General features: G+C 39.5%; 1 protein-coding gene across 1 annotated transcript in view; it reads right to left on the bottom strand.

Annotated features, from left to right (window-relative positions):
* The window catches only part of LOC144972279 (substance-P receptor-like), a 332,733-nt gene that overhangs the window by 264,696 nt on the left and 48,740 nt on the right, over window positions 1-19,297 (bottom strand). The window lies entirely within an intron of this gene.

Consider the following 19,297-nt stretch of genomic DNA (forward strand, 5'->3'; position numbering starts at 1 on the left):
CTTTGTCACTGTATTTAGACCGTCAGTTCAGTGATAAATTCCCAGTAAATACTATCGAACAGACTATATACATTTCAGGCTACACGTTTTGTTCGCTGATGTGTTTCATCTGGCGGGCGGGACTGGTGTTTAGTTTACTTAAAGGATAGCAAGAATAATGATGCTAGAGAACTCAACTTTTTAAAAAACAGGTTTAAGTCCGCCATTTAGGTGATTGGTTCTCACTAAATCACCTATAGATAGAATGCGCTTGGCTAAGGAGTTCACAACATTGCCATCCGGAAGTATAACGGACCAACACACAAACTCTGTGTAACCATGAACTTTTATAGTCTGGTTAATACAGTTTAGTGAGAACAACTCACAAACGCGGATGGCAAAAACAATAACAAAGGCCTGAGTGACGTCATCTACATACTATCTATATCAGACTATAGTATGCGTTTGGCTTAGAAGCTCACAACATTGCCATCCGGAAGTATAACGGACCAACACACAAAACTATGTATAACAATGAACGTTTATAGTCTGGTTATTACAGTTAAGTGAGATTTTCTCATAAACGTGGATATAATAAAACAATAACAAAGACACGAGTGACGTCAACTTCATTCTATCTCACTAAATTCTTTTATCAATCAGACTATAAACGGTCTACGTTACACATAGTTTTGTGTGTTAGTACGTTATGTCCGGATGGCGGTTGTTGTGAGTATTTTGCCTAAACTCATATCATTAGTAATGCGGATATCTTTTTTTTTTTAAACCTGAGATATTTTATAGCGCAATATCCACTAAACGAGTTCAAAGCGTTTTACAAATGGTCCCTGGGCAACAACGTAACATGTAGAACGAGACATGTCGCCTGTTAGGTGATATTACAATTAATTCTTTCCTACAGAGACAACGCTGTTAACGGCCAGGTACTCATTTCTCACCTGTGTTTGGTGAGAGAATGTGAGTAAAGAGTCTTTTCCAATAACTCAACAATGCATCGAGCGAGGCTCGAACCCAGGACCGTCCGATCCGGAAACGAATGTCATACCACGAGACCACATAGCCCGCTATAATGACCAAAATATCAACAACAAAAGTAAACTTCCCAGGGGCTGAAAAGATTCCAGGACAAAGACAAAACGTGTTCAATGGGAAATTGGGGAATTATGAAGAACATCCTTACCGTGTAAAGCTGAAGTTGGAAAATGGAAACTCGCTTAATCGGAACAGCCGCATAAATGGATGGAACGATCTGCCTGTGAGAGAATATGATGTCTGTATGCGAAACGCATCGCCTCAAGAATGGTACGTATCACATCGGAGTGAGCAGATGAGGCATATTGAGTCTGTAGAGTGAATGAAACTGACGTCAATCGGCTCTTTGTTATTGTACTTAGACCGCTTATTGGGTGATGAATTCTAATTTTATAAAATTGAGATTTTATAGAGCTCAATATCCACTAAATGTGCTCAAAGCGCTTTACAAAGGGTCCCTGACCAACAGCAACATGTAACATGTAGAACAAAAACATGACCCCTGTTAGGCGATATTACAAAAAAAAATTTCCGACAGAGACAACGCTGATAACGGCCAGTAAACATTTTACACCTGAGTACATGAGAGAATGTGAGTAAAGAGCCTTTTCCAAGGACTCAACAATGCGCCGAGCGAGGCTCTAACCCAGGACCTTCCGAGCAGAAAGCGAGTGTCATACCACTAGACCACACAATCTCATATTCACTTTCAGACATCATATCAGACTGCAGCAACACATTGATACACATTGAATGGTTCCTATTGATTTACCGTAACGCACGCCGTGGAATTGGAATAAGGACCCTTTCATTCATCATTAAGATTTTTTTTAAACAACTAAAATGGTGTTTTCCCCATAAATAAAGGGGGATGATTATAATGTTATCACTATACAATCGGATGGCTAATTGTCAAACAAGAATCTCAACGTAAAGACGAAAAACTAGTCGATGACGTCACTAATTTGCATAATGACGTTCTTGATCGTCTCATCATCATTAGGAAATCAGCGAGAGGCAAACACTCATCTTGTGATCTTGATGTGTCATCCACATGGCCAAAACCTTTTTTTTCCTTTAAATTTGGCTAGAAAACTTTTACTTCAAACGTCGATCTACCAAAAGAACTCAAAATGTGTCAAAAATTTTGAAAACCGAAGCTCCAAAAAGTTTTTAAGAAGTCTCAGGTTTAGAATGTCTTGTCAATTGTCTGGCATTCTTAGCCATTGATATTTGAAGTTAACGTTTCCTGGCCAAAATGAAAACAAATTTATTATTTTGGTCAGGAAATCGCAGAGATGGTTATCATTCCTCTAAATACGCACAAGGCACACAAGCTACGCGGTGTTGACAGGATCAGGCGATGTTAGGCAATTAGGCAATTGTCTCTCCTAGCCTTAATGTGGAAATATTTCGGGATTACAGATCTATACCATACGAGCTGTTCAACGAGCGTATATTTGCGAGCACATTAGGGGGGGGGGGGGAGTCGTGATGTCACACTTTCTACTTTTTTGGTTCCAAAATCATTTGAAGTGTGTCTCATGTATCATGAGGCAAGAAAACAGCGTTCAAAAAAAATAAAATATGTTTTGTTTTTGACACGCATCATGTGTCACGTATTTGTCACATGATCATTCTCTATATACGTATTAAAAAAACCAATTGTCACGTATTTGTCACATGATCATTCTCTTTTATACGTATTAAAAAAACAATTGTGCCGCAATGCAAATTTATATGGGTCACGTAAATGCTACTAGCATTGTCACATCCAATCAAAAATCGCTATAATAGCGACACTATTTTTTACATAATATTATAATAAAAATGAGCATGTGGTATATTCAAGTTCAAGGTCAACGTCTTTATCTGCAAAAGGCGCATTGCCCATCACTGCAGATTTTATACATTTATGTGGTGACTTTCTCCATTATTGTGTTATTGAGTTGAAAGATAAATGTTTAATAGTTGATCAAGTTTGTTGATTTGTATTACGAGATGCGTGGTGCGTGATGCATGATACGCATGAACTGCTCAACCTCTATAACAATGCTAGGTGTGCACCGTGTTCAAATGTTGACTGTAAGAGAAAAAGATCGTTTTATCACAGCTCAAGAGGAGGTAATTCTTATTTATTAAAGGATGGCATAATGCTTTCCGATGAGATGAGTAGTTAATTATGTATAATATAGCTGATGTCTTTCAGCCAGGTGGCTAAAGGTCAAGATCTCATTGAGAAAAGTTATGGCACAACTCGACAGGTCAAGAGAGTTTAATGACGTAGACACATCAAGAGGGGAGGCAATCATTGAGTTATTTCTAAGACCAATAAATGGCCAAGAATATTCACGTATTTGGCTATGTGGTCTAATAGTATGACACTCGCTTTCGGATCGGAAGGTCATGGGCTCGAGCTTCGCTCGGCGCATAGTGGAGTCTTTGGAAAAGGCTTTTTATTCACATTCTCTCAACATACTCAGGTATAAAATGAGTACATGGCTGTTAACAGCGTTGTCTCCCTCGGAAATGTTGTAATATCGTCTAACGGGCGTCATGTCATTTTCTACAAGTTAAGTGGTGCTGTTGGCTAGGGACACCTTTAAAGTGCTTTGAGCACGTTTAGCGGATATGACTTTATATAAAAGGTCAAGCTTTTTTTTTTTTTGTTGATTTTTTATTTTTTTAAATTTTTGCTTGTTTTTTTTTTTTGTTTTTTTTTTGTTGTTTTTTTTTTTTTTGTGTGTGTGTGTGTGTGTGTGTGTGTGTGTGTGTGTGTGTGTGTGTGTGTGTTTGTTTGTTTTTTCTTCTTCACTTTGGCCAAAACTTTAAATATATCTGAGCGTTAGACACAAAATGCAAGAGGCAGGTTGAATATTGTTTTCTCTATTGCACGCTGTCATCTGGCGTCATCACACATCGTGAACGTGTAAGCACGCGGCCATTATAAGAAAAAGGAAAGAAGCAAATTATCTCATACAACTTTTTAGCACACCTGATACAACTTTTAGAACAACTTCTATCTTGATTGAAATATTATAATGAGACTGAGCCCCAAACACTGTAGCTCTACAGATTTGTTAACAACGCCACTTCCGCATTATCTCATTCGTCCGTAGTGTTTCATTCATCCTGTTTTGTTGATAAAGGGGAAACCCGAAACGTCCATTTTATCTGTTTTCGTAAATTGAATTGAGGCTTACATTTGATTTCAAATTGTTATTTATTTCTTGGAGCTTCGAGCAGCAACATTTACATTACCCAATATTCTTCAAATTTTAAATAAAAAACACAAAATCATAAAAGAAAAATGAAAAAACAAGGGAAGCCGCCATTAAACGACTTCCGGCGTCACAATTGAACGCACAAATAAGTAAAGAAATCAGAAAGCGTGAAAGAGGCGAGACAAGATGCTAAAGACCTTAATTTAACGACGTCTAGATCCCAAACTCATATCTAGATCTATAATGACTTGAAAACGTTTGCGTCTCAATTCACTTTTTTATAGTCAATGCGTGTTATGTGTTTCGCAAACCAGGTAGGCTAGCTTAGCCCTCTCCGTCTCCCCGTTCGTAGAACAGCAATACCTGCTAGTAAAGAAGAATTTCATAATTACGATTCTCAATCTTGAACGCAGTAAGACAATCAATGAACATCTTATGTAAAAATCGATTATTCTACCTTGCACAGTGTGAAAATAATGACGAGAGAAAATTTGACTAACTGAGGCGAGTGGTGAGGACGTTTCGGGTTTTCCCTGTATCAACGGGTTGGGTGATCAACACGTCATAAAACACAAAGTAGCGATGGATAGGATAATCACCATATTGCCACATTGTGTTTTTGTCATTCGTGTCCAATTGTCTGTCTTGTATGTTGATATAAGAAAAGCGTCAACTGGCATCATCAACAACAACAACAACAAAAAAGGGAGAGGGGAGGGTGGGGCTAAAATTTTACTTCATCATTGTTTTATTTTGTTTTTATTTTTCCCAGCTTCCAGGAGAGTTGTTTTCGTTTAACAATAAACTAACACGACACCTTTTTTTTAAAAAAGAGAGAATTTGTCATAAAACTTAAACTTCTTCAAAATAACATATCAATATTCAAGGGTAGAGTGTAAGACTGTCGTAAGTCGATTTACGATAGTTTTGTACTGAGAGATATTTTGTGCGTTAAAATAACTACGAACCTGGTGTCAAATCGTCATTCCTGTCGTGTTCAAATTAAAAAGTTATTCAAATTTGAAGAAATATCTTAACTAAACGGTTACAGCTCCGAGTTACGATAACGTTAGCTCTGTTCTATCCTTGTAAAAATGTCGTATGTCTACATACGATATTTTTGCTTCCACTGAAAGACTTTTAAACGATCGTAACTTCAATAACCAATAATCCTACCAATACAGCGTCTCAATAAGGCCACCATCATTTTTCTCGCCACTCTTTACATAAGATTCGTGAATTTCATAAGTATCCAAGGATTGTTATGAACCTGGAACAGGTTTATTGTCTCCCCTGAAAAGGTGCGTTTTTATGATACGATAGTTTTGCAACCTACCCTCGATATATGGTTTGGTATGCAGACGACTTGTTCACTTGGATTCAAACCAATACACTCACGTGACTCGATATTTTGTATATATTAAATATTATCATTGCATACGCGCGCGCACACACACACACACACACACACACACACACACACACACACGATTCGATCCCCAATCAGTTCAAAAGATAGGAAAATATCCCCCCAAAAATTTTTTCGAGACGTCATTTCTTGTCTAAGCAATCTGAAGTGAGAACATTTATGTCAGTTTTCAATGGAAAGGACAACTTGAAAACAACCCAGATGGGTTTTGACCATTTTTTTTTTTTTTTTGCCAAATAAATCAGCCTTTTATGCTGATTGGTCGATTTTGGAAAACCTCCTTGACGTCGCACGTCATCGGCAATGTTATTATTGGGTCGGACTCAAATGTCAGGGGGGGGGGGGGGGTGTGCATGTTGGAAATGAGGTCTGCAGACCTGCTTCGATGAAATATTAAAAATTCGTAATATTAGGAGATGATTTAAAAATCAACAATTTACCTCACAACGATTAACTAACACTTCAAAATCCTTCAAATGTGTGCAGTGTAGCATCAACTTTCATTGTCAATAAGTTTTATTGCCTTAGAGATAGATACTCATAAAGTTCTGAAAACGAAGCCAAACCTCCGTAATTCTACGAAATATTCGTAATAGTAAGTAGGCCTGGGTTTGGCAATGAAATCAAATATAATTGAGAATTTTCTCTTCTTTTTTTTTTTTTGGTTTAAATTGTGTTCAGCATATCAGATATTCGCGATCTATACGCATTTGCAGGTCTGATAACCCAATTTATTATGGGCTCGTTGTTGTAATGGAAATCTAAAATTAAGAAAGCAAAACATTGCCCATTATAACAATATTAAACTAGGCCCATAATAGGATTCGGATGTCAGACCTGCATATATGTATGTACACGTCAGATACTCGCCTTAAAATTCCAATCTCTCATTTCACATTTTTGTCCTCAGTGTCTTATGTGAATTGAATAGAAGCCCGTGTTTTACTTTTTTTTAATTCTCAATTACTTCTTCGACCTCCCGGCAGAAACATTTGTATTATGCATAGTATGAATGAAGTTGACGTCACTCGACTCTTTGTCATGGTTTTAGACTGCCACTCGACCGCCATTTGGGTGGTCAGGTCTCAGTAAAGTCGCTCCAATTAGACCATAAACACTTAAAGTTAATTATTATATTGTATTGTGTACACGGTACGATTCATCTGGCGAACAGACTAGTAATTATTTTATTTAGACGCAATACCTTCACTACTCATTCATCCTTCAAAGACAAAACGTTAATTAACCCATTTATCACAACGCGGGAGATGGCGAAACAAGTCAATGATTTTAACTTCAGGTAAACGGTAATCCCATTCCAGTGCATTAACCCCCCCCCCCCCCCCCCCCCCCCCCCCCCCCCCCCAACCCCCTGCAATTCCCTCCCCAGTCGCCTCCTTACCCAGGATTGCCAGAATTATTTAGAAGGAAAAAGATTGCAAAACAATTCACATAAAAATGCCAGATGGTCTGAATAAAAAATGCCAAACTTTTTCAAGCATGACTTTTTCTGTAAAAATATTCAGTAAGAGTTTTGCTTTGAGACGTTTGGTATTGTGCTTGGCTTGAGTGGAAATAGTTTTCAATTTTCTTATCGATGTCGCTGCCATGAAGTACTCTGGAAAAAACGATATTTTAAAATTTGGCCAGAAAACCCTTCCTTCAAATATCGATCGATTTAAATTACCCTCATCTTGACAAAAAAAACTCTTAAACCTGGGACTCTGGAAGTCCCTCACAACCTGTGGGTCCGACAGTTAACTGTTTATGGTTGGAAATTTATGAAATTACTTTTAATAAGTGATTTTTAAAGCCAAACTATTTTTTAAAAGCGTAATTTTTATTTTTAATTTGACATTAGAAGTGCCAAACAGACAACCTTGTCCTCGTCCCGCCGGCAACAATTTATACTGAAGGTGGTTCCTGTTCGAATTCTTCTGTTTTCATCTCAATCGCCGCCTTATCTGGGATCCCAATCTACAGGATCTCTTCATTTGCAATCCCAATGGTAACACTAAATTTATACATCTTACTGTAATGGAAACATAATTCCCGCTACCTACGTAGACACAAACAATCAAGCTGTTTCTATGGTGTACTATGATGAGTGAATACTGATGGCTTTTTCTCGTTTGTTATTGGAAGCCGTGCGGAAGAATATAATTAAGTGAAAGAGTAGACATGAGGATGGATGGATTAGGAGACAGACAAATGGATGGATGGATGGATGGATGGATAGAGATGGATGGATGGATAGAGAGAGATGGATGGATGGATTAATGGATGGATGGATAGAGAGAGATGGCTGGATGGATGGATGGATGGATGGATAGATAGATGGGCGCTTGGGTAGGTGGTTGGATGGATAGATGAATGGGTTGATGGATGGGTGGGTGGTTGGATGGATGGATGGGTTGGTGAATGGATCGGAGGGTGGGTGGATTGGAGGGTGGGTGAATGGATGGTTGGGTGAATGTATGGATGGTTCCCCACCCCCACCCCACCAGTGATCAGTTCAGGTTTGCTGGACCTGGCAGAAAGTACTTCACGACAGATTAGCGTCCTATCCAAAGGGTAGCAGGCAATGGTTACTGTCTATTTAATGCCACGCAGGTCGGAATAAACTCCAGCTCCTCTGAAATACACGTGATTGGCCAAAAAGATTTAACCGGGTAACTGCCGGACGTATTTAAAATTTGGCCAGAAAACTTGTCCTACAAATATAAATCAATTTAAATGACCCTCGTCTTGGCAAAAACATTCTCAAACCTGGGACTCGCGAAGTCTTCTTTAAAGTCCCAGGTTTGAGAGTTTTTTTTTGACAAGACGATGGTCATTTAAATCGATCCATATTTGAGGGACGAGTTTTCTGGCCAAAATTTTTAAATACGGGTTTTTCCACAGTCCGTCAGTTATCGGGATAATGGGAAATTATTTGGTTTGTTTTTTCCCAGCTTCACGCGATTGTCGGTAATTAGAAACGGGATTCTCAGAAAACGGAATTTCTGTCAAAGGGGTGGTTTAACTTAATTACAACCCAATCAATCCTCGCATTAAAACCCTTTAGCGGCGGGATTCGATTTGACTCTGACCTGAAATATCTGACAGTTTTTGTTTTAAAACGTGAGCTTCTGTACAGGGCAATGTCCCCCATCAAATGCCAAAAACGCTTTTCAAGGGATCTCAAACCTTCAGTAACACGACATGCCTGCGAGGAATTGTTAGCATTTTATTATTGGTAGAGACAACGCTGTTACCGACTAGGTACTCATTTTACACCTGAGTGCGGGGCGAGAATGTGAGTAAAGAGGCTTTTCGAATGACCCCACTATGTCCCGCCAGAGTTGTCGCGAAGTCCCAGGTTTGAGAGTTTTTGCCAAGATGAGAGCAAATTAAGTCGATTGATATTTAAATGATGAGTTTGTTTTTGTTTTTTGGGTTTTTTTTTTTTTTTTGCCAAAGTTCACATATGTATTTCTCGATCACCACAGTAAACAGTTTGAAAGGACGCTGACAATTGCTTGGTTGATGCTACAACTAATTGATGCCATGCGTTTAGCCAAAAATCATAGCAGACGGATATAATTTACCAACACACAAAACGATGTGTAACCTTGAACGTTTATAGTCTGATTGATAGAATTTAATGATAATTACTCATAAAAATGGCTGGCTAAAAACAATAACAAAGACAGAGCACAGTGACGTCAATTTCGTTCCTTCTATGAAGCCAGCTGCTCAGTGAATGACTGGGTAACTGGGTGGACAACGGGGAGGGGAGGGGGGGGGGGATGGGGAATTCAAAGAAAATGATTGGAAAGATTATTATTTTTAGATTAGCCATTAAAGAGTTAACGATCACAACTATGCATTCAACAATTGCATAGAGTGACGTCATTGATTTGATTAGTAACAGGGATTGGCGTGACATCTTGACCCTTATTTTAACTCTTTCACGGCCGCCAAGAAGAAGAAGAAGAAAGAAGAAGAAGAAGAAGAAGAAGAAGAAGAAGAAGAAGAAGAAGAAGAAGAAGAAGAAGAAGAGAAGAAGAAAGAAGAAGAAGAAAGAAGAAGAAGCAAGAAGAAGAGAAGAAGAGAAGAAAAGAAGAAGAAGAAGAAGAAGAGAGAAGAAGAGAAGGAAGAAGAGAGAAGAAGAAGAGAAGAAGAAGGAAGAGAAGAAGAAGAAGAAGAAGAAGAAGAAGAAGAAGAAGAAGAAGAGAAGAAGAAAGAAGAAGAGAAGAAGAAGAAGAAGAAGAAGAAGAAGAAGAAGAAGAAGAAGAGAGAAGAAGAGAAGAAGAAGAAGAAGAAGAAGAAGAGAAGAAGAAGAAGAAGAAGAAGAAGAGAAGAAGAAGAAGAAGAAGAAGAGAAGAAGAAGAAGAAGAAGAAGAAGAAGAAGAAGAAGAAGAGAAGAAGAAGAAGAAGAAGAAGAAGAAGAAGAAGAAGAAGAAGAAGAAGAGAAGAAGAAGAAGAAGAAAGAAGAAGAAGAAGAAGAAGAAGAAGAAGAAGAGAAGAAAGAAGAAGAAGAAGAAGAAGAAGAAGAAGAGAAGAAGAAGAAGAAGAAGAAGAAGAGAAGAAGAAGAAGAAGAAGAAGAAGAAGAAGAGAGAGAAGAAGAAGATGAAGAAGAAGAAGAAGAGAAGAGAGAAGAAGAAGAAGAAGAAGAAGAAGAAGAAGAAGGAAGAGAAGAAGAAGAAGAAGAAGAAGAAGAAGAAGGAAGAAGAAGAAAGAAGAAGAAGAGAAAGAAGAAGAAGAAGAAGAAGAAGAAGAAGAAAGAAGAAGAAGAAGAAGAAGAAGAAGAAGAAGAAGAAGAAGAAGAAGAAGAAGAAGAAGAAGAAGAAGAAGAAGAAGAAGAAGAAAGAAGAAGAAGAAGAAGAAGAAGAAGAAGAAGAGAGAAAGAAGAAGAAGAAGAAGAAGAAGAAGAAGAAGAGAGAAGAAGAAGAAGAAGAAGAAGAAGAAGAAGAAGAAAGAAGGAAGAAGAAGAAGAAGAAGAAGAGAAGAAGAAAGAAGAAGAGAGAAGAAGAAGAAGAAGAGAAGAAGAAGAAGAAGAAGAAGAAGAAGAAGGAAGAAGAAGAAGAAGAAGAAGAAGAAGAAGAGAAGAAGAAGAAGAGAAGAGGAAGAAGAAGAAGAAGAGAAAGAAGAGAAGAAGAAGAAGAAGAAGAAGAAGAAGAAGAAGAAGAAGAAGAGAGAAGAAGAGAAGAGCAGAAGAAGAAGAAGAGAAAAGAAGAAGAAGATAGAAGAAGAAGAAGAAGAAGAAGAGAAGATAGATAAGAAGAAGTGAAGAGAAGAAAAGAAGAAGAAGAAGAAGAAGAAGAAAGTAGAAGAAGAGAAGAAGAAGAGAAGAAGGAAGGAAGAAGAGAAGAAGAGAAGAAGAAGAAGAAGAAGAAAGAAAAGATGAGAAGAAGAAGAAGAAGAGAAGAAGAAGAAGAAAATGAGAGAAGAGAGAAGAAAGGAAGAGAAGAGAAGAAGAAGAAGAGAAGAAGAAGAAGAAGAAGAAGAGAAGAGAAGAAGAAGAAGAAGAAGAAGAAGAAGAAGAAGAAGAAGAAGAAGAAGAAGAAGAAGAAGAAGAAGAAGAAGAAGAAGAAGAAGAAGAAGAAGAAGAAGAAGAAGAAGAAGAAGAAGAAGAAGAAAGAAGAAGAAGAAGAAGAAGAAGAAGAAGAAGAAGAAGAGAAGAAGAAGAAGAGAGAAGAAGAAGAAGAAGAAGAAGAAGAGAAGAAGAAGAAGAAGAAGAAGAAGAAGAAGAAGAAGAAGAAGAAGAAGAAGAAGAAGAAGAAGAAGAAGAAGAAGAAGAAGAAGAAGAAGAAGAAGGAAGAAGAAGAAGAAGAAGAAGAAGAGAAGAAGAAGAAGAAGAAGAAGAAGAAGAAGAAGAAGAAGAAGAAGAAGAAGAAGAAGAAGAAGAAGAAGAAGAAGAAGAAGAAGAAGAAGAAGAAGAAGAAGGAAGAAGAAGAAGAAGAAGAAGAAGAAGAGAAGAAGAAGAGAAGAAGAAGAAGAGAGAAGAAGAAGAAGAAGAAGAGAAGAGAAGAAGAAGAAGAAGAAGAAGAAGAAGAAGAAGAAGAGAGAGAGAAGAAGGAAGAAGAAGAAGAAGAAGAAGAAGAGAAGAAGAAGAGAAGAAGAAGAAGAAGAAGAGAAGAAGAAGAGAGAGAGAAGAAGAAGAAGAAGAAGAAGAGAGAAGAAGAGAAGAAGAAGAGAAGAAGAAGAGAGAAGAAGAAGAGAAGAAGAAGAAGAAGAGAGAGAAGAGAAGAGGAAGAAGAAGAAGAGAGAAGAAGAAGGAAGAGAAGAAGAGAAGAAGAAGAGAAGGAAGAAGAAGAGAGAGGAAGAAGAAGAAGAAGGAAGGAGAGAAGAAGAAGAAGAAGGAGAAGAAGGAAGGAGAGGAGAAGAGAGGAAGGAGGAGGAGGAGGAGGAGGAGGAGGAGGAGGAGGGGAGGAGGAGGAGGAGGAGGAGGAGGAGGGAGGAGGAGGAGGAGGAGGAGGAGGAGGAGGAGGAGGAGGAGGAGGAGGAGGAGGGAGGAGGAGGAGGAGAAGTATGTGGAGGAGGGAGATGAGGAGGAAGGGAGTAAACGACCCATTTTGCCTCAGACGCTGTCATCACCACAGAAACCATAAACAACAATCTATTGGCTCTAATGTCTGCACTGCACACGAAGGTCTTCCGGTGAGCGGGGGAATGATGTGAGGAGACGGCCATGTTTATGTGACCACTTCCGGTTGATTCATTGGTCTTGCTAATATGCACGATATTCGACTTCGTCATGATCTCTACAAAGATCAGAAGTAAAAAAAATCACCCACAAAAAATGTTTTCTTAATATAAAACCAACTGACATGCATATTTACTTGTCTAACGGCGGTGTCTGCTCGGACCCATCATCATCATCATCATTGCCTTTTTCACCCTGGGTCAGGGTATAGGCCACAGACAAACAGTTTCCATCCTTCTCTATCCCGAGCCAACTTTTTTATCTCATTCCAGGTCTTACTACTTCTCTGTATATCAGCTTCTATAATTCTTCTCCATGTTCCTCGTGGCCTTCCCCTTGATCTTCTGGCCTGAGGGTTCCAGTCCAATACTTTCTTTGTTATAGTTGAGTCATTCTTTCTAAGCGTGTGTCCAATCCACCTCCATCGTCTTCTTCCTATATCCTCTCCCATTGGTTTCTGCTGTGTTCTTTTCCATACTTCTTCATTTTTTATTCTATCCATCCATTTTATTCTGAGTAGCTTACGCATGCACCTGTTTACAAAAATCTGTACCCTCCTTATACATGCCTGTGATGCGTTCCAAGTTTCACATCCTTACAGTAGGACAGACTTCACGTTTGAGTTGAAAAGTCTTAGCTTTAGTTGAAGGGAGATATCTTTAGTTCTCCAAACTCTGTTCAAAGATGTGAATGCAGCCTGTGCCTTTCCTATTCGTGCTTTCACCTCTGCTTCCGTGCCTCCGTCCTTGTCAATTATACTTCCGAGATAGCAGAAAGTGTCTATATCTTCAAGTTCCTGATCTTTTACTTTGATCTGCTCCCTTTGAAGCGTACCTATCCTCAAGACCTTTGACTTTGCAGGGTGAATTCTTAGACCAATTGATTCCGAGAGGCTGTTTATAATTGTGGTTTTTGCTTGCATCTGGTCCTGGGTGTGGGACAAAAGAGCCAGATCATCTGCAAAATCCAGATCATCCAACTGTGTCCAGGGGGTCCACTGTATCCCATTTCTTCTCCTTTGGAGGTTTCCTTCATTAGCCAATCAATGGAAGGATGAACAGGAATGGAGAGAGCAAGCATCCCTGCTTGACACCAGTCTTAATTTCAAAGCTGTCAGTAAGCTGATCTTCATGTACAACCCTGCAACTTGATCCTTCATACATTTCCTTAATGAGGTTTACTATCTTTTCAGGGAGTCCATAATGTGCCAGAATTTTCCACAATGTTGCTCTGTCAATACTGTCGAAAGCCTTCTCGTAATCCAGAAAGTTGACAATAAGAGGAGAGTTCCATTCTATAGACTGTTCCACTATGACTCGCAGAGAGGCAATCTGGTCGGTGGTTGAACGGTTTTTCCGAAAACCTGCCTGTTCGTCCCGCAGTTTAGCATCTGTTGCATTCTTAATTCTCTCTAAAATAATACGGTTGAAAACCTTTCCTGGGATAGAAAGAAGAGTGATGCCTCGATAATTATTACAATTACTGAGGTCCCCTTTCTTTGGAAGCTTGATAAGATGCCCTTCCTTCCAATCCTTTGGGAATATCCCGTCATTCCAGATTCTCTCAAATAGTGGGTGCAGGGCCTCAGCATTTCTTTCCGCATCAACTTTTAGAGCCTCCGGTGGAATCTGGTCTGGTCCAGCAGCTTTCCCCCTTTTCATCTTGTTAATGGCACCCACAATCTCTGCTATAGACGGTGGATCACAGCTAATTGGTAGCTCATTCCTTGCAGGCAAAATTTCTGACTGGTTGTCGGGTGGTGGTCTGTTCAGAAGGCAGTTGAAATGTTCCCTCCATCGTTCAGATTGAGCCTCTTTTCCAAAAATAGTTTTCCCATCTTTGTCTTTGACTGGTACCTCTGGTTTCCCATATTTTCCAGCAAGTGTCTTGGTAGTTTGATAAAGGATCCTCATGTGTCCTCCAGTCGCTGCTGCTTCTGCTTTCTCTGCAAGTCTGTTCATGAATGCTTCCTTGTCTTTCTTCACAGATCTTTTGACTTCCTTAGCTATGGCTCGATACTGCTCTTGTGCATCCAGTCTTGAAGCCCTTGTTCGGCTTGCATTCACTTGTTCCTTCCTTGTTCTCCTCTTTTCAATAAGGTCCAAGGTGGTTGGACTTATCCATTCTTTATGTTCCGATTTCTTTACCCCCATTTACCTCGTGGCAAGTTGTTATGTAGACTTCCTTGATCTTTGCCCAATGTGACTCTACATCTATGTCCTCCTCGAGCTCAGTAAGAGGTTGGAATCTATTACTCAATTGTAGTTTGAATTCCTCATTCTTTTCCCCATCAAGTGCATTCACCTCGAATTTTCTTCTTGTATGTGATCTGGCCCCGTGTTTTCTGAGTCGGAGCTTAAGCTTTGCCAATAGCAGGTGGTGGTCTGATCCAACATCTGCCCCTCTCCGTACTGTCACATCTTCCAATGAACGTCTGAATCTACGAGAGATACAAAAATGATCAATCTGATTCTCTGTCACACCATCTGGTGAGACCCAAGTTGCTTTGTGGATCCTCTTATGGGGGAACACTGATCCTCCAATCACCAAACTGTTGAATGCACAGAAATTTGCAAATCTCTCACCATTATCATTCATTTCTCCCATGCCATGACGTCCCATGATACCTTCATAGCCTACGTTATCCTGTCCCACTTTTGCATTAGCATCTCCCATCAATATGTTGATGTCTTTCCTTGGCAACTTGTCAATGACTTGTTGTAGCAGACCATAAAATGTATCTTTGTCCTCATCTGTTGCATCATTTGTTGGGGCATAGATCTGTACAATGTTCATGCTGATCTTCTTACTCCGTGTTGTAAAGGACGCCATGATGATCCTTTCTCCGCATTGTTCCCATCCTCTCAGTGACTTCTGGGCAAACTTGCTTAGAATTATTCCTACTCCCTGTGTATGAATCCCGTCCCCTCTCCCTGAATATAAAATCTTCTCCCGAGACTTGAGGTGTTTCTGTCCGGATTGTATCCAGTGGGTTTCGCTTACTCCAAGTATATGCAGCCTGTATCTTCTCATCTCAGTCACAACTTGAGAGCTTTTTCCTGCTTCATACATGGTGCGAACTTTCCACGACGCAATTCGAAGCTGCTTGTTTGGCGAAGACGTCATCGGGTCAGCAGAGTCCTTTCGGCTTTGTCTGTTGTCCTTCATAAATTCTGTAATTCCAGAAACTCTTCGGTCGCCCAAGCTAAAAAAAGGATTTGGTTTGTCTGTCTGTGTTTCTGTAACGGTTTGAGGTTAACGGAAAGGGGTGTTAACCCTTTGCCAACCCCCAACCTGGAGGACCAGGTGACTCAAAGATAGGGGAATCACACACCATTAGTCGCCTTTTACGACACGCTGGCTTGGCGTTGGGCTATTCTTGACCCTCTCAGTTGAGGGACCCCGGACACCACACGGGGGGCTCGGACCCATAACGATTTCTATATTCTATAGTTTTTGTTTTGTGACATTGGGAGAGGGGGAGGAGAGGGAGGGTATCTTTTGGGTTCCAATTTTTTCTACATTTATTTTTCTTTTTAAATGTTTCTTTCTCACTTAACACGTAGGACGAGACATGACCCCATTACATTGTTTTCGGAAGAGATATCGCTGTTAACGGCCAGTTACTCATTTTACATCTGAGTACGGTGAGAGAATGTGAGTCAAGAGTCTTTTCCAAGGCTCGAAACCAGTACCTTCCGATCCGAAAGCGAGTGTCATGCCACTAGACCACATAGTACCTATTGCATTGCTACCCTTTTGATATGACACTAAACTGTCAGTTGGTACTTTCCATTAAATCTAACCGACACAGCTACCCAATCCCTGCTAGGTGGATATCGGAGGGATAGGGGGGGGGGGGAAGGTGAGAAATAATCTCGAGCATCGTAATCGTTAACGGTCCCTTTCATTGTGAGGCAAGTTCTCCGCCGTGGCCTTCGTAAACTCAAAACATGTTACAATGGTACAATGACCATCGACATTCGTCATGAAAGAAGACGAAGACCACGAGAAAAAAAAAGGTTTAATTAGGATTTGTAATCAGTAACTCAACCAATGGAATCATTTGTTCTTTACGCACTTAACTTCCAAAGACTCACTTTTCACTTCCGTTTTGGTGATGGACTTCCTTTCTGACGTCATTTTTTGGTCAGCATATCAGACCTTTAGGTTTACGAAGGCCACGGCTCTACCGTCGGCTCTCTCATCGTTAACTGATGGCCTGATGGAACCCTCTAGGACTTATAGTTTGACGTCTTTTTTTTTTAGTTTTGTGCAGCGTCTAGTGAGTTGTTCGTAGAGCTCAAGGAAATAAGTGATTCTATTGGTTGAGCTGTGGAATACAACTCACGATTTGTTTGCTTTTGCAGCCAAAGACTTGTCTTTTGACGTCATTTTTTTTGGTCAATGTCCGCGTCGCCATCGTTAACATAATAATATAGCCTGACACAAGAACCGTAGCCATTGTTATGTTATAGCCTGAACTGAAATTCAAAATGACTGGCAGTTTGACGTCATTATTTGGTTTTTGCACCGCCTAGTGAGTTGTCGTTAGTAGAGCTCATGGAAACAAGTTATTTAATTGGTTAAACTATTGAATACAACTCATGATTTGCTTTCTTTCGTGGCAAAAGAGTGGCATTTTGACGTCATTTTTTAGTCAGTGTCAGGCTATAACTTTACGATGGCTACGGTGTCAGGCTATAAGTTAAGGATGGCTACGATTCTACCCACTTGGCTCTCGGAACCCTCCACGTAAAAAACTTTGAAACGATAGCCACGTTCAGTTGAGTTTTATCCTCTGATTCTCACGACAAAGCAGTCCTAGTAGACTGATTTTCTGGGAATCGTTTTTTTTTTCCTTGTATTTTTCTTTCTTGCTTTGTCTGGCACCGTTTCATTCACACTTGTTCAGATCTTTCTCTGTTATAGATAGTATGCGCTTGGCTAAGAAGCTTACAACATTGCAATTATAACGGACCAACACACAAATCTATATGTAACCATAACTTTTATAGTCTTGGTAAATACAGTTTAGTGAGAACTACTCATAATCATGGATGGCTAAAATCAATAACAAAGATTTGAGTGACGTCATCTTCGTCCTATCTATATAGCGGTGCCCGCTCTCTAATTTATCAAGCTGTCGAAGCAGAAACAATAAATTGGACATCACTCCATCCAAGCGAAGGACAGCCGTTATTTTAGTGCCTTGTTTGTCATAGGATGGGATTCTGTTAATGAACCTTAATCTATTATTTAAAGCCCGTGCTTGTGTGGGTGTGAGGGTCAAAGGAGGGAGAGGTGGGGGTGGGGGTGGGAGGTGAAGGCGTGAGAACTGTCGTACTCTGGTTTTTTAAAAAACCCTTTTTTTTAAATTTAGCCAGAAAACTCGTCGTTCAAATATCGATGGATTAAATTGACCCTTCATCTCGTCAACAACTCTTAAACCCGAGACTTCCTTGAACATTTCCTTGAAGTCCCAGGCCCGGTAGTTGTTTTTCTTTTTTTTTTTTTTTTTTTTTGATAAGATGAGTTATTTTAATCGATCGATGTTTGGAGGATGAATTTCCTGGCCAAAATTATAAAAACGTGTTTGATTGGGGTTTTTTAATTATTTTTTTTAATACGGCGTAGCAGTGGCTGTTGGTCTTTGAGCTAATTACTGATATTATTCTATCAATATGGTGGGAGCAGGTGGGACTAGGGAATAGAAATGAAGGGGATGGACGAGACAGAATAAAAAAATGTGAAATAGAAAAGACAGAGAAATAGAGAAAAGGACAGAGAGAAATTTTTTGTTTTTTGTTTGTTTGTTGCTTTAGGTCTCTTCCAACACAATTGAGGTTATATGAGAGACCGCTGAAACAAAAAAACAAGCAATCTAACAAAAATAGTACAAATGTAAATCAAAATCATAACCTAAAGATATCATAAGTTAAATTATAAATAACCAAGAACAAACAGGCAGAAGATTTACAGAAAAAAAATATCTCCTGTCAAAAATACAATCACAAACCAAAGAAGCAGGATAGGCTAGTAAAGAGAAGAAGAAACGACATCACTATCGGATCGTACACCCATGCGAACATCATAGGTATACGATTCAAGGGTGATGCTCCCATCCACCCACCCGCACACAGAGAGAAAGAGATAAAGGAAGAAATAAAGACAGACAGAGAAACGAAGAGAGACAAAGAAAGAGAGAGTGAAAGAGAGAGAGAGAGAGAGAGAGAGTGTGTGTGTGTGTGTGTGTGTGTGTGTGTGTGTGTGTGTGTGTGTGTGGGAGAGACAAGTTGTCCTTAATGACGTATCCTGTAAGTGACGATCCCCAAAACAAAAGACTAACATTGATCCAACCCGGCGCCTCCCAACGACGTGTTGTCCCTTATGCAAAAAGATGTTGCAGGTATTTATACTGCCGTACTCTGGAAAAACCCATATTTTAAAATTTGGCCAGAAAACTCGTCCTTCAAACATCGATCGATTTAAATGACCCTCATCTTGGCAAACAAAAAAAAAAACTTCTCAAACCTGGGACTTCGCGAAGTCTTCCTTAAAGTCCCAGGTTTGAGAGGTTTTGCCAAGGTGATGGTCATTTAAATCGATCGATATTTGAAGAACGAGTTTTCAGGCCAAATCTTAAAATATGAGTTTTTCCAGAGTACGGGAGTACAAGCTTACCTTTATCCCACTTGACTCTCTTCCCAGTTCACCCCGGCGGCGCCTCCAGGTAGGATTGTGTTCCTTTATTCAAGCCTGCTGGAATAAACTTCCTACAGACTAATCCCTAGTTCCTCGTTTCACTTTCAACATTATTCACGTTAAGCATCAGATAATATTGCATCCGTTCATATGGGAGTAAAAGATAATAAATAGATATAAATAAATTCACTTTCAATAACTATCCGTTAACTAAG

This window comes from Berghia stephanieae, chromosome 5 (assembly GCF_034508935.2).
Source record: "Berghia stephanieae isolate SIO BIC M18660-M18661 chromosome 5, UCSD_Bste_1.3, whole genome shotgun sequence".
Lineage (NCBI taxonomy): Eukaryota > Metazoa > Mollusca > Gastropoda > Nudibranchia > Aeolidiidae > Berghia > Berghia stephanieae.